This window comes from Drosophila elegans, unplaced genomic scaffold (genome assembly GCF_018152505.1).
Source record: "Drosophila elegans isolate 14027-0461.03 unplaced genomic scaffold, ASM1815250v1 contig_149, whole genome shotgun sequence".
NCBI classification, from domain to species: Eukaryota; Metazoa; Arthropoda; class Insecta; order Diptera; family Drosophilidae; genus Drosophila; species Drosophila elegans.
In genome coordinates, this window is record NW_024545513.1 from 19159151 (window position 1) to 19174306 (window position 15156).

At 38.0% G+C, this 15156-nt stretch overlaps 1 protein-coding gene across 2 annotated transcripts in view; it reads left to right on the top strand.

Moving 5' to 3' along the window:
- LOC108138492 (GAS2-like protein pickled eggs) overlaps positions 1–15156 on the top strand; it is a 57353-nt gene that overhangs the window by 14470 nt on the left and 27727 nt on the right. The window lies entirely within an intron of this gene.

Genomic DNA, 15156 nt, shown 5'->3' on the forward strand with positions numbered 1-15156 from the left:
GAACGGTAACATTTCCGCACATAAATATTTTCCAATTGAGCAGGCCATGCAGTTTATTGGTTTTCACTTTTCAGCCCTTAACCTCAGCACAGCCACCCCATTTCCCTCTGAATTTTTTCCATCCAATCCACCTCATATCGTCTTAATAAATCTTCAATCCTCGTTTCCTTGTAGTTGCAATTTCAATTGCATACTCACTCGTATTGTTGGGGGGTTAAGTGGGCTACATTTGTGTATAAAACTGGTATGCACATCTATTTCGCAGCTTGTGAAGCCTCGTTCTTCTCCATGCCAATTGCCGGAAATTATCGTTTAACGCCTTTGGACAATGTCTGTTCTACCCTATAGCTATTTGGGTATAATCAGATTATGTATCAAATAAAACCTTTCAAAAATCTTGAATATGATTATTTTCATACTCCAAGGGAAATAATAAAAATAAAACCTTTCAAAAATCTTGAATATGATTATTTTCATACTCCAAGGGAAATAATAAAAATATATATATATATATATTTTATATAATTTAAGAAATTAAACTAAAAAGTAATATGAAATTAATTTTATAAAAGTAAATTTATAGAATGTTTATTTAATACATACACCATTTGAATAAATATAGTCAATTTTAAGTGACCTTTAACCTCTCAAAGGCAAAATTAATAGAATAACAATTTCTCCATGCCTTTTAGTCTTTTGCTTTGCGTGTCTGAAAACCGCATTCTTCTCTAGAATAAAAAGTGATGGCTACAAGTCTTTGATCCAATCTTTAAGTTGTGATTAGCTTAATTAAGATTGATGGATGGCAAACATGTTTCGATGGTTCTGCTTACTTTTCACGAAATCTTCGCTCAAATTTTTCAGATTTAGACTTATTTTATTTAAATTCTCCACAACATTACATTTTTCATTTTGTTTTTTTCCAATCTTCTATTTTTATTTTATATATTTTTACAATGATGATTGTTATTTTGGGTGAAGTTTTTAATATATTTATGTAATTGTTTCTACAAATTAGTTTTTGTCATTATCAAGTTTAGCCATTCTTGCACTGATTTATTTTCTGTGTATTTGGCATCGGATTCTTGTTGGCCCTGAATGTTTGGACATTTAGTGGCTCCAACTTAAAAAACGTCTGGCCCCACCTCTCCGCCTCTCCGCCTCTGCGCCTCCCCACCGCCCCTATTCGAGTGCGTTTTCCAATTTGTTGTTTTTCGTATTAATTAACAAGGTGAACGCGGCGCGAGTGTGTTGATAGGTGACCGGTTTTGGGGTCAGTAATGGGTTAATGGCTTGCTCATGTCTGTTTGTTGTCGCAGATTTGTTTAATTATGCCAAGACATGTCCGTGGGTGTTCGTGATGAGGGTGGAAGGGGTTGGTTTATCTATGCTCTTTTGAAATTCTCTGCGCATGCGCAACTCAAGAACAGCAACAACATCGCGGCAACAACAACTGCAACCTGTCAATGTCGCTGCAAAAAAAAAAATGCAACTATGAATTACCTTTGACAAAATGCCGACAGTGAACGCCCCCTCCTCATTTCGCCCCTTGGAAGTCCAACGATTTCGATTCGTTTCAAATTGCAAAAACAGCAAGAAAAAAAAATAATAATAAAAAAAAAAAAGTAAGTAACCAACTTACTCAAAGTGCATTAAGTACACACACACAGAGGCAAAGACACAGGTACTCACACAGAAAAAAAATAAAGTTCGCTTTCAATTATATCTTTAATAGTTCGTACTTTCGACCTTCAAGAAACGGAATTCAATATTTTAACCTTAAAAAATTACAAAAAATGAATGTATATTCGAATTTATCACTTTAATTTATTGATAAAAATTAAAAAAAAAAAATCTAATTATCGCATTAGTAATAGATTTCTTTCTGTGCAGAGATACACACAGATTTTTGCTTGTTATCAATATAAAATGCATTTTTTCTTCTTCTTCTTCTTCTCCTGCTACTCACATTTGCATTGCATAAAATTTGCATAAATAATTCCATTTAGCTGCAGCAAAAACAACTTGAAACTAAAGTGAGTGAGTGCAATAAAAGTGATGTGTCCCCGAACGGTAATCACCACCCCCAGCACCCCGTAATATCCAGCACCCTGGTGTACAGTTGCTCCATCCGGTTGCAGTTGCATGTTGCATATTGCACATTGCACATTGCACGTTGCACGTTGCACATGGCAGGCAACAACGTATGTTGCAAGGCTCAAAAGTGTTTATTTTGTCTTGGGGTTGGGAGTGAGTGGTGAAAATGTCTTTATTTTTACCCAACGAATGTTGACAGATATGGCCAAATGATGAACAAAATGTAACCAAGGGGGGGGGTTAGCGGAAAATTCGAGGGGGTAAAACCTGAGGATTTGCCCGAGGCGAAAAATGTGAGGGTGAGTTGATGGGATTTTGTCGGCATTTTTCCTTGTTTTCATAATCTTCTTAGCCCGCCCACTTCTTGCTGTTGCTTATTCCCTTATTTATATTCTTGTTGTTTCCTTTGATTTAGCTTGGTATTTTGTTCTTCTACCAAGTTTAGTTACCCTTTGCTTTGTATTTATTTTCCTTGCGTTCTATTTTTTTCTTTTTTAATCAATTTTGTACCTGACTAGCAAATAACTTTATTTTTTTCATATGTTTTTTTATTCTTGAAATAAACTTTTAGAAAATTAATGTGAAATTGCTTCTTGAACTTTATTTTTCATTGCATTTTTTGTTCATTTCCAATCAAAGTATCCTTATCGGTTCTTGCAGTCAAGACCCACTCTTTTCTTATCCACCTTCATGCTGTGAGTTTGAGTCCTTCTACAGCTTCCTACCACTTTAGTTATGCCCTGTAAATCGTTGCCCTTTTCGCGCCCCGCATTCTAAATGTTCTGCCTCATTTTGTGGGCGTTGCGAATTCTTTGTTCATTTATCGGCTGCGCAATTCGTTTGGGCCATTCCGGCGACCATTCGTTACGACATTTCCCTGCGAGCTATGGTGTATGGTATTGATGTGGTATGGTATGGTATGGTATGGTATACCTACCCCTCCCTGGGGGTTCCAGTAAGAATTCCCAGGCACAAAAACACACAGCTCACGGCCTGATATTTGTGTATATATTCAGCTAGGCATTCGCTGAGTGCTTCTGTAACTGCCGAGGCAATTAATCGATTAGCTGAGCACATTTATTTCGCATCTTGCATTTCTTATTTAAAAGTTTTTTTTTATTCTTTAGAGGGGGCATTCGGAGGGAGATGGGAAAAATGGTGGCGCCGCCGATGCCTTTGTCGCCTCTCCTGTCACCATTAACGATCGCCCAGCAATTTGCCAGTGAAATATGACGGAACAATAATGATAATAATGCACTGGGCGTTGGTCAAGCCCAAGCTCGAACGCTTTTAGAATGCGAATTGGAAATGATCGAAGGCACTGGGATACAGATATAGTTGAGCAGTGAGCTCGAGTAACCGAATGCCAATGCGGAAATGCCGGCTCTGATCTATGGTCTTTGAGACCAATGTCCAAATGTCCAAAGATCGATCTGCAGAGGGAGGCGTGGGTCGTTCTTCGCCGGGTGGGTGTATCTATCTATTTGTGTATCTGAAACTGGAGCGAAAAGGAATGAACGCCTTGAAAGCGTGATAAATGAGTGCAGAAAACATTGATCAATGAAATTCGCTCAATGGGTGCCAACGAACTCTGGTCAATTGTGGTTGAATCTCTTGGAGCTACCAAACGAACAAGAGCCTTGAAGACATCGAAGACAGCGAAATCAACAGACTTCAATAGGAACTGGAATTGCAAAGAGCAATGTGTCAGTGAGATCATTGAGCAGGAACTATAGCTGCAGAGTGATCGATAAAGAAAATTAATGACCCAAACGCTATACGATTCTGTTCTATTTGCGGTTTCAATAAGTTCATGTTTACTATTGGCGCTCAACGGGGGATCATTGACTTTTAAAGCCCCTCGTTGGGCGCTATTTAAATAGTTAAAGCTAACTTTTTACATATATACAAACCATTAAAAGCCTAAGTAGGATTTGATCATAGTCCCTGACTTCAATTATTGTCTCATAATCGATTTGCCCCAACATTGATTCCCAAAATGGATCTCGTTCGGGGGATTTTCAATGATCAACGATTGTCGAGCGCTAATACGCACCCAAAACGGATCCAATTATGTCATTTAATTGATCCGCACAAGTTCATATCCGTGTAATTTGTGCCAGTCTCTTTCGCAGTGTGTCAAAGTTGAGTTGATAATGCGATCATCTTGTATAATGATCGTGCAATGGACTCAATTTCGTCTCGGCAAACATCATCAAAAACTAATTGATTGCAGGCACCCCTCAAATTGCCCCGCCTGCTGATCACCTGCTGTGTTTTATTTTTTTTTTCGTGTTTTCTATTTTTCGAAGAAGTAGTGGGGGGGCTTTTTGACAGTTTCCAATCCACTTGAAATTTAAATTACGAAATCGAAATTGAAACTGGCCCAAGATTATAGTGCGTTTCAGCGTGTTTTGGATCTGGGGGGGGAACTGTCTTTTTGGTCTGGGCCATTTGTTTTGGGCCATTTGACAAGGCTTGGCATTCACACTAGTTTGGTTTTGTTTTAAGCCCTCTGTTTGATTGCCGGATCATTATCAGAAAATGATGTTGTTTGGCTGGCTGTTTTAACGATTCGACGTGAACATCATCGTGTCCGATGTCTTGGGTCGCAGCTTGATCAGTTGTAATTGCTCTAACCCTCTTTAAGGGTCCGTCATAAATTAATTTAAAGCGTTTTGCCAACGAAACGATGTGAAATCGAAAGTGAATTTATTTTCAATTTCGTTAACCATCATTGAAGTGCGCACATGCGCAGTAATTGTGTCTAATTTGTAGCTCTATCTGTATTGTAACTATCCCCTGACCCTGACTAAGGTCATTCGATCGATCGTTTCGGCGCGACTCGTCCACAGTTTGTCGTTCATTCGTTCGCCGTGTGACTAAAAAAAAGACAAACACTAATTAATTGTTCTAAAAGTGACACACAAAAATATCGCCTGCAGTCGCGAGATGAAAGACCTTTGGCGTTGAGTTAGTGTTGCGCCTCTGTTTGCTTTTTGGAGCCACAAGGTTAGCCATAAATAGCCCTGGGAAGCGAGACTCCCAAATAGCTCGAATGGATCATTGACACTAGCGGATATTTTTAGGGTACCCCACACACACAAACACACACACACACACACACACACACACACACACACACACACACTCCTCTTTTGGGGGGAGGAACTCTTTTTTTTTCGGTCTGTTTTCTAAAGCGCCCAGTGGGCCTCTGAGATGCGATCTACAATCGTGTGTTTTGTGTGCGGATAATGATGATCAATGAAACCAATAAACAAAAAAACAAAACAACGGCGACAACAAACAACAAAACGCCCAACACTCATGCCGGAAATTGTAGAACGTGTTTATGCCACAATTTCAAGTTGTTAAGCCACGCACAGAGACAGACAGACAAAATGCGTCAGACGACGACGGTGACAACAACAGCAACATGCAATATTCGTGCCAAAATACAGATACAGATACGAAGATAGATCCGAATACAACAACCGTTTTCCTACCAAGAAAAGCTCAGTCTCCCGATTCCTACTTTTTTATTCTGTAGACTCCACCAAGAAGCAATCTGTAGAAAGCGAAACTATCTATCAGATGCACTGAGAAAATGTTAGCTATATAACATTTATTTTAGAATTCATAATCTCTAGATATTTAATGGTTGTTATATATTTTTCCTTCTATGCCTTTATAATTCCTAAGTGGTTATAGCGTAAAGTCGCATACAAATCGCAACAAATTTAAGAAGTAAATTGCTATTTTTTTTTTTTTTTTTTTTAGCTTTTTGCCTTCTTATGACTTTAAGGTTTAGGTAATTGGAAGTTAGCCGTTTATAAATTTTTTGTTTCAGTGCATACACGCTCACGCACATCGTAGAACCCAGCTGAACTGGAATGAACCAAACTATAAAACCGAGCTCCAACTTGAACCGAATGCTTCATTCATAAATTCTCCATTCAGATTTGGTTCGCCAGCGTTTCGTCTGCAGATCACGTGCCTGCTATCAAAACAGATCGGGCGGCAAAGTAAGGAGTGGGGCATACGTATATATGGTACATAGTACACAGAGTGGGGAGCAGTTGATTGAACCGATTCGTAATAACGTGGCCAGACTCACGATCGAATTGAGTTGTTTATGGAGGTGGCACGTTGACATCAACGCCTCAAAGTCGCCCCATCTCCATCTCCATTTCCATCTCCCACTCCTTTTGGCAGGTCCACCAAGACAAAGTCCAACCGAGTCCAACTCGAAGTTTGGATTTGTTTTCCTGGTCGTTCGATGCATAAATTGGAGTGATCCATCGCCGTGTGCGTGTCGCATATCAATTATGCCCTCTGCCGGCGGAGTTCTTCAGTGCCAAAGACAGTGCGTTTCGCCACAGTTAAGCCCACAGATATTGGATAACTGCCTTTAGCTCATTAAGTGTTCCCGTTTTTTTACGCCTGTTCAGGCGTGGTATTTAAAAGCTAAACTATGATTAATAGTTATTGTATTAATCTAATTAAAAGCTAACATGTAACTTTAGCCAATTCAATTGGCGTTTATTTTTTGCACAATCTTCCATTACTCGAACGCCAGGGGATTTTTGCATCAAGGGATCCGCACAGTTGTCCCCCGCTATGTGCTCCAGTTGCTCGCCGTGGCCTGGTTCCTGCTGTGTGTGCGTCTTGACCTCGTTACCAGTGATCTCAGGTGATCTCAGGTGATCTCGGAATCGCAGGCTGGGCCGATGAGTTAGAGTTAGTTTGTTCGCTGGCTAGCTGGCTGGCTGGCTGGCAGCAATCAGTCCGTAAATGGCTAATTAACAACAACGCATAACTCTCACCTGGCCAAAGAGCTTGGTAATGGTAATGGTAATGGAAATGGAAATGGAAATGGAGATGGAGCATTGGAGGTCTTTACGGACTAGACAATTGCCAATTATGTGCAGGTCCAGATCCAGTTCAAGTTCCATGTTGAGTTCTAGTTACGGATTGCAGGTCTAGTCCGAGATTTGCTCTTGCTCTTGCTCTTGCTCTTGGACAACTACAACTCGGTGGTTTCCATTTCAAAATCCTAACGACTTTTGTTCTTGGCCCCCTTGTTTGTGTCTGCTGCAAATATTGTCATTGGATATGTGGCAATTGTGTCACACCACTTGGCCACCGAGTTTGGTGTGACTTGAGCTTGGCCAATGCCAATTGTCATTAGATAGTCGTCGCCATCATCATCATCATTGCCTCCAGAACGGACAGCTCCCACTAGGCAGCCGATCGTAACGCTTTATAATCTACTGGGATTATCGCAGTTCCAATTGTAAACCCAACCAGGTCCCTCAAATATTTTGCCCAAGTAAAGTCCAGATAAAAGTGTAGAAAATGGAATAGTGTGTCAAGAGCTATTTGACTTCATAATGGATTTAACTACGTTTGTACGTGGTCATTAGGGTGTTTAAAAAAAATGTAATGTTATTGGTAGCAATTTATTCACTATGTGTGGAATATATACAAATTCCAGAATTAATCAATTATTACGGTATTTACTCAAAAACATAAAAACAAAATGCTCATTATAAAGTTTATTAAACTATATATGCAAATACAACTACTAATCAGTAATTCTTTTTGACACTTTGTTAGTTGCAAAATAGCAAGCGAACTGAGGCGTGTTTATTAAGAAGAATATATTTGCAAGCTTTGACATTTACCATTTTAATTTATATTTGCAATTATTTGAAAAATGTTGTCATTAAAAATTTAAAAATATATATATTTCTTAAGCGTTCAACATTATAAACCTTAACTCCCTATAATAAATATTAATATCGTTTTTGAATGTCAAAGCTTAACATCAGGTAAGAAAGATTAAATCTAAATTGCTTCTTAGAAGAATCTTTGCATTTCATGAGATTTAATAACCTATTTGTTACTTTATCCTAATTCAGGGTTCGATCAATTCATTTATCTGTTCAGGCATTTCATCGATCGGCTTCAAAACTTTCCGAGAATCGTGGAAATGACTCGAGAATCTGCGGAATTGGAATTTATGAGGAGCATATAAATCTTGTTTGCATAAACTCGTAGAAATTACAGACCGAACTGATTCGATTTCTGCATAAATACTGCCCAAAAAAAAAAATTACCCTTTTTTTGGTGGGTTCCCAGAATTCGCTTCTTTCCGCCCGCCCTCCCCCTCTCTCTGCATCCCCCTCCCCCTTCTCCCCACAAAGTGTCAGTAAGATGGCATTAAGCCTGATTAGGCCAGGCCAAAAAGAAAGGCAACAATAAACCAACACACAAAAAAAGAGGGAAAAAACTCATAAGTGATGGCGGGGCGACCAAAAGAAAACAAAAGTAAACCCGACACAAGTTCAAGGTCAAGAGCGTAGAAGAGAGAGCAGGAGAGAGCGGAAAGCTGCGCTTCAGGCCTGTCTCATTCACACACACACTCTTACACACACGCAAAACAAAAAACAAATCCAAGCGAAAGGTGAAGATGCCAGTGAGGGAGAGGGAAAAACGGGTGGGGGAGGCGGTTGGAGCGAGAGGGCCTGAATTGTGCAGCAGCAAGAACTTCGCAGCATCAATACAAAAAAAAAAGACAACTATAAAAAGGTACAGACACACTTCGTAAAGACGAACTTAACATCAAAACATTAAAAGACTCTTAAAATATTAAAATAATTTTGAAGTTCATCAAATTTTTTAATTGATTCACCTATCAAGTTTTCAAGTTCATTTAGTTTGAAATCTTTTTAGGCTTCACAAACTTTAAATAAAAAGTCTCTCGTTTCGGTCCAGTTAAAAGCTTACAATTCTGTTTTCTATATACCATTAATATTCAGTAAACTTGAGAAATATAAGCACTTAGTATTGCCTTTAGAAGTCATTAACTGCTTTATCACCCCGCAAAATCTTTATTAAATGAATAACTATAAAAACGTGGACTTGCACTTGTTTGGTATGCAGTTTGCTTACAACTCGTAAGCCGAATTGAAATTCAACATAGCGAAGTAAGACTGTACAGGAGAAAAGAATCAGGTAAAATAGCAACCGGAACGCAACAACAAAGGCAGCAACTTCAAGCCATGGTTAATGAAAGTCAGACAGTGGGCGAGTCAGAAAAAAGCTGAAAAACATTAGAAGTGGCGAGGCAGAAAAACGCTTGCAATCGCCGCCTTTGTACCTCTTTTAGCCAACGTGTTCTCTCCTTGGCCAAAATCCCACTTTAACGCACTGAAGTGCTACCGCCATTACGTCATTGAGCGTGAAATAATATTTAGTTATACATATGTATATGCAATGTATATGCACATTCTATACAACAATCACAGTCGCTTGGTGCCCGTGTGGTATCTGAGTTTTAGATAGTGCAAAAACCTTTCTAGTTTGCTCAATGTAATCCCCACATTGACTGATGGATCAACTGATAAGATTTCCGAACACCCTACCATCATAAAACTATATTATTTTCCTCAGTCATACCAAAAGAGAGAACGAAATTATGGAATCTTATAAGGCTTATCACTTTGAAACTCTATATGTATATTTTTTCATAAATAACAACACCCTTAAGAGCAAATTTAAATTGTATTTTGTAATGCAAATAAATTAATAATCCCCTCAGAAAACAGGATTAAATAGATGAAGATATGAGAAAACAAATTATTAGAAATTAGACATTTAAATATATATATGTTTATAGGTCATTGCATTGGTCATCAAAGTCAAAGAAAGGCGCACAGCATTACTCCCCCTTGTTGCTGTCCCTCTCTACGTTCTCGTCTGTCCATCTCTCTCGCTCGCTCTTGAGGCAACCCACACTGAGCAGCTGCGACTGCGCAAATGACTTTGAGTTCGACTCCGACTTGTTGCTAAGCTATTGTTGTTGTCATTTAAAGTCTAATCAAAACATTTGAAGTTACTTAAGAAACCTACGCAGCTTAAGTTGCGTTTCTTGTTTCGAATTCTTAACTTGTCGCAGCTTTGTCTTTGTTTGTTTGTTTTTTTTTTTTCTTTTTCTGATTTCTTACACAGACGGAGGCACAATAAATTGTAAATTAAGTTTCTGCGACTTTTCTACAAAAAGCGGCCATTCAGCGACAAGTTTTTTTTTTAGCTGCAGTTCTTTAGTATTTGTGTTGTGTTTTCTTTGCCCTTTTAAATGACATGGCGGCTTTAGAAGGTTAACATGTGTGTGATTGGATGTTTGATCTACTTAAGGCCAGACGAAAAAATAACTACTTCTTTCTTTGTGCTTCCCTATATATCGTATGTATATATTTATTTTCTGTGTTTTTTTTTTTTTTTGTCGTGGAGCACTTTTATTTTGCTTTGGGTGAGTCAGTTTTGTGAACTTTAAGTTTGGCCCGATGCCAGTGGATTTCCTTACTCATTGTTACCCCCTCCCACTCCCGTTATCCCCTCGCGGTGCTCAGCTAGTCCAAGGTCGTCGTCCTCCCACACACGCCACCCACTCCGCACTCCAATAAAATCGTCAGGCGACATCACCGTCAGTCCCCAACACCAACTGAATAATATACATAAAAGTATCTATATGAACACAAATATTGTACAGTGGTTCTGCGAATTAATGAATATTAAAAGCTTGCAGATATAAAGCAAACATTAGTTTATAAAAAAAATATTTAACTACTATTTATTCAAATGAAATGAATAGAGCCCAACGTGAAACCGTTCAGAAATAATGGTGTCATAAACATAATTCAATTTATATGGATTTGCATTTGGCAATGGCTGTTTGTTCAGAAAGCAACTCTAATACTGACAGTAATCGTAAAGTTAAAATGAAAATGTCAGCAAAACATTAATTTAAAATATAAATTAATTTTAACATGTGCTCAAATCACATAATTAATAAAATATTTGAATTCGTGTTCGATTCCTATAAACCGTATCATTTTCGGACTTTATGTTAAAATGTGTTTTGAATATGTATGGTATGGTGGGACAGTCGTAAATCACATTTAAGCTTAGTTTTACTTTATTTATAGCTACTAATTTCGATATAATTAATTTACAGCTTGGGGGTGAATAGATTATAACATTTGAATGCTATCACATAGTTTATACGTTCCAAACTAAAAACCACTGTAAAATACGTTCAACCTACTCTTTGCTAGTACTTTTTTTCCATACCATATTTTTTGATTCTTAACTACAAAATGGCGGCGCCGGTTCTCCTTTTGTCTGCCGTCTATTGATTTAGCCGTAAATGACGAAACGAACCGGAGACAAAGCGTCAAAATGGAAACTCCGCCGCCAAGTGCATTTAAGCAAATGAGCGGGGAAAATGCGGAAAATGAGGTGGAATAGGGATAGTGCTGACATTTATGGCAACGCCGCCTGATGGCTGATGATGAAAAATAGGCTGGAATGCAATGGGTGGATGTGGATGTGGATGACAATGCATTCAACAGACAAAGGAACCAAAAGGGAACGCTCGCAAAAGGAGCCAAACATTCCATATGGGTATACGTATCATATACGATTATATGCAAAAGAGGGCGAAAATGGGTACAACTTTGGGAGAGGCAACTCCATTCGAGTGCTATGCTTAACCATTGTTGTTGGCTCAATGGCTGCAAATGGATAGATAATAACTTGTGAAAATAACTTTTGCACTTGAACGAGATTTCATATGTTGCTTGCTGTTGAATGGGGAGCACTCAACAGAGACACACTGCATCCAATCCATTTCATATACACCATATACATACATGTGCACTGTCAAAATCATGGTCCATGGTCCATGGTCCATGGTCCATGGTTCACATTCGACACTGAAATTTCTGACAGATGCGAGTGCATCAAGTTCAGATGGTTTCGAGAGAGTTGGGACATGGAGATGGAGATGGAGATGGAGCTGGAGATGGAGCTGGTCGATGTTGATGCCTTGATGCTTGGCCTGGCAACGGGGTGGCAATTCGGAGTGGGAGTGTGAACTGCACTCCCATTGAATGTTGTTGCTTGAAACGAAATCGTTTCGATTGTCGCTTCAAGTGTCATTGAACGTTTGGGTGGTATAAATGGAAAATATGAGGAATGAGTTATGATGGAGAACTCTCTGGGGAGTACACTGAAAAAACGCAATGAATTATGTTTCAATTTCCCTAATTGATTTAAAATCCATAAAAATTTGAGTTTGTTTTCAAAATAAAAGTTAAAAAGATTGTTATTTTTTTTTTCATTGCCGCATTTTGTTTCGTGTCTGTTCCTTTAAAGCGATAAAACTTGTTGGGAATTATAGTGCCATAAAGCAAAAGTATAAGGTCTAAATTTCTATAATAGTTTATTAGGCAAGCTTTGAGCATTTATGCTTGTAATCTTTTCCTGGTGCTTTAATCAAGCCGATATACTGAATCGAAACAACCAAAACCATCGAGTATCTCTTGGACATGCAATAGATACTTGACATCTTGTTTCGTTCGCACTTGAAATCCTCATGTGTCTCGCATTAATTTTCTATTGGTCCATCGGATATCGATATACCAATACCGCCCCCTACCCAATTTCAGCGTTGTGAAACTCAATCACATGAGCGCCAACTACAAATACAAACTCTATCTCTTTTGCGACGTTTGTAATTGTTAATTGAAAAAGTAAACAGCAGCAGCAACCACAAAAAGATTCAATTCGTTACTTTTATAACATGTTTTCCATACTCACTGTGGCTATAGCCAAAGTTATATGTTGCTGTTGCTGTTGCTGTTGCTGTTATCGCTTCACACTCTCGATCATTTTTACTGTCGTTTGGCAATTTACACTTTACCATTGTCAAAAGTGGGGGAAAAGGCGATGGAAACATACAAAAATATTGGAGGGGGGCGATCTCATTAGTTCGTTTGTTACTTGGCTGTTAGTTTGAAGAACTTAAGAAACATCAAAAAGATAATGAAAGAAATACCCGAATGGCAATTGTGTAACAGACTGTTTAATACGCACAATCAGTCTTATCAAATTACATTACAAAATACTTTTAAGAAGACAACTAGCAAGTTATAAATGTTTAGTACTAAATCAATTTACTAAAATCTATAAAATATAGTCATCCTAGTTATATAATGTAAATGTAATTGTAAATGTTATGTGTTTGAATGCTATAAATACCTCAATTATTCTATTAAAAGGATACATGTCCTATAAACCAATAAGCCATAACAACTCGAAATATACCTAGTTTATAGCAAAATTTATTTAACAAGCACAATCAGTCTTATCAAATTAGACTGTAAAAAAAACAGTCGTTTACTAATAAAACAATTAAAACTCGAAAGATAACAAGTTTATATTTATATCACTTGGGTGATTACTGAATATGTATACAAATGCAAGGTTCTCCAAAATAGAAACTGTTTTCTTACGATAGACAAGGTCATATGGAACACTTGCTGCAATGTCTGATAATTAATTAATATATGAGAGCTCATCAACTGTACAGCCATAAGGTCTGGGAACTTTGGAAAGATAAGGGACAAGTTTCACGCGTGGCAGAACAGAGAACCATTGAAAAGCAATATATCAAACAGCGGGAAATGTGGGGGAGTTGAAATGACAATTTCGAATGTGAAAATCGGCAATGGAAAAAAAAAAAAAAATAAAAATAAAAACAAAAACGGCAGAGGCACATTCAATTACCAGACTTGGCGATGGGAGGAGATTGGATCGCATTGGATTGGAATGGAATGGGACAGGCCTTATATGCGAATCGATGCCGACGGCGCATCCTATGCAAAATGTGTGTGCTGTTTATACATTTAGCTGTGTTTGGATGCGGATTTTTTAATTAAATTCACTTTCAAAAATACCGCTAATCATTCGAACAAAAGGCCAGCGAGCATTTGCATATTTGTTTGTCTCGAAAGTTTGCGACTTTTTGCGTTTTTTATATTATTTTTTGGTTTTTGATTTTTTGTTTTTTTTTTAATTTTTAGTCATTCTCTGGCTTGGGTCAGTCAGCAGGGGGCGTGGCATGTGAATAGATTGATCGATCTAGGCAAAAGATTTTCGCAAGTGCGAAAGTGAAATCCGGGGATGAGAAGCGGATTTGGCCAAATGCCCAAACTCCCCGCCGAGGGTTACTCTTTTGGACCATCAATGGCCAGCAAATTAGCCAACACACATGGGTTTTTGTACTTGTCCGAATCGCAATCCGATTCCGAATTCGCCTGATCATTTTGAAAAAAAAAAAAAACCAAAAAAATCAAAAACACGTAAGTGGCCAAATCGATGCGCCTTAATTAAGACCAGCCTCATCGGGAATGAGGCGGTTACGTAAGCACTTAATACAACTCCGGGGACCAACGGATCCAATAGCCAGGCGAATTAAATACACAAAACATTTAAAACACACACCAAAAGCCGAAAACAGCGGAATGCCAATGCGAATGCGAATGGGTTTTGATTTTAAATAAACCTTTGTTCCCACTCTTTCACCAATTGGGTTAAAAAAAACCGAAACTATTACCGATCGGTCCTACAAGATACCTTGGCCCAATTAATATGTGGCAGGTGTGTCGAAGGTGTGAAGTTGATTCTGACTTTGCATTAGAATTTTTCTAATGAAATCAAGAGATTTTGTATATACATTAAATAATATCGCCTACCTTTATGGTAACTAAAAGAAATCGGCAACTACTTCATATTTTGTTGTTTTACAAATTTATATCTTCACAAAATTATGGGTTCTTGGCATTTTAATTATATATTTTCCTAAAAGTCTTATAGACCTGTTAATTTATTAAGTCCCACAAGTCCTAATTTTCGTGTTTTGTTAGGCGTATTTAAGAACAAAAAGTTTGAATTTAATAATTTACATTTACTTTTAAAGGCCCTAGGAACCCATCTTTATCTATAATGTTATTACATGTAAAAAGTTTCCGTTCGTTTTCCTTTTTGCTTGAGATCGTTTCGAGCGTGGCTTAAACCCATCGGAGGATTAATGAGGGGCGGATGGCAAAACCAGCAACCTGTTCTGATGGCCCAAGGTCAAATCCTGTTGCGGCATCCTTATGCAAAAGATAATTCGATAAACGCTTTTGATAAGCCATAAGTTTTATG